This window comes from Kogia breviceps, unplaced genomic scaffold (assembly GCF_026419965.1).
Source record: "Kogia breviceps isolate mKogBre1 unplaced genomic scaffold, mKogBre1 haplotype 1 scaffold_487, whole genome shotgun sequence".
NCBI classification, from domain to species: Eukaryota; Metazoa; Chordata; class Mammalia; order Artiodactyla; family Physeteridae; genus Kogia; species Kogia breviceps.
The window spans coordinates 18,740-20,000 of NW_026711925.1; positions in this window are offsets into that span (position 1 = coordinate 18,740).

The window sequence follows — 1,261 nt, forward strand, 5'->3', positions numbered from 1 at the left end:
TTGGGAGTCTGGACGCGCGCAGGGTTCTGGGCTTTGGATCGCCGTCTGGTGGCCGAGCCGACCCTCGCCACTTGAGTCGCCCGCCTGGGCCTGCGCGCCGGCTCTCGTGTGTGCGTCCGGCTGACCCGACCCGCGGTGCCGCCTCCGGTCTCTGGCTCACCCGAGGGCGGCGGGGCGGCGGGGCGTTGGGTCTTCTACCCCGTGTGACTCCCCTCCCCGCCGCAGGCACCCGGTGGTGGCTGAGACGACGACCCCACCCCGCAGGCTCCGTGCCACGTGTCAGGCGTTCTCCTCACTCGCGGGGTCGTCGGCCACTTTTGCCTGAGAGGAGAAAAAAAAAAAAAAAAGAGGGGGTTTGGGGTGCCGCCGGTGAGGCCGAAGCAGGCTCCTCTGGTGATGGTCCTCGCTGTGCGTGCCCCTCCCCTTCGGGGCCTGGTGGTCCCTGGCTCTCTGGCGTGACTGATCGATGTGGTGATGTCGCGCTCTCCTGGGCCGGGCCTTAAGGTCGCGCCAGACGAGGGACGGACGTTCTTGGCGAACGGGACCGCTCTTCTCGTTCTGTCCGCGGGCCTCCCCGCCTCTCTCCTCACGCTCTCCCGGCCTGTCGAGGGGTGTGGGGAAGGGCAGGGGTGGTGGTCCCCGGCCCTGACCTTCGGCCTCCCGCCCCCTGCCTCACGGCGTGGGTGGCGGGGCCGTGGTCCTCGGACGCAGCAGACGCTCTCGCTTCGCCTCCTCGGCGTGTTGCCCCCGTGGGCGGTCCTCCCCGCGTTGGTGGGGGGGTGCCGTCCCGCCGCTGCGCCGCGCGCCCCTGCCGGTGCGTGAGCGTGCCTCGTTCGATCCTCTGTGGTGCCCCTGGAGCGCTCCAGGTCGTCCCTCAGGTGCCCGAGGCCGAGCGGTGGTGTCGTTCCCTTCTCCCAGCGTGCTCCTCGGGGTCCCCGCCGCCGCGGTGGTGCGTCCCGTGAGTGGCTCTCTTGGGGGGGTCGAGACGGTAAGGGAGGCGTGCCTCTGTTTTCCCTCCCTCGGTTGGGGGAAACAGGGGCCGCCTCGTCGCGGTCGTCCTCCCACGGTGTTGCTGTGGCACGGGGGGACTGACTCGGGCCAGGCGAGCGTCCGCGTGTGCCCACCCTCCCCCCCCACGTGTGTGTGTGTTTGTGGCGGTCGGGGGGGAGGGGGTCGCACGCGGGCGTGGGTGGCGAGCGCGTTGGGCCGGGGCCTGTGAGAGAAGGGGGTCTTTCCGCCCCTCTCGGGCGTGCTCCCTCCT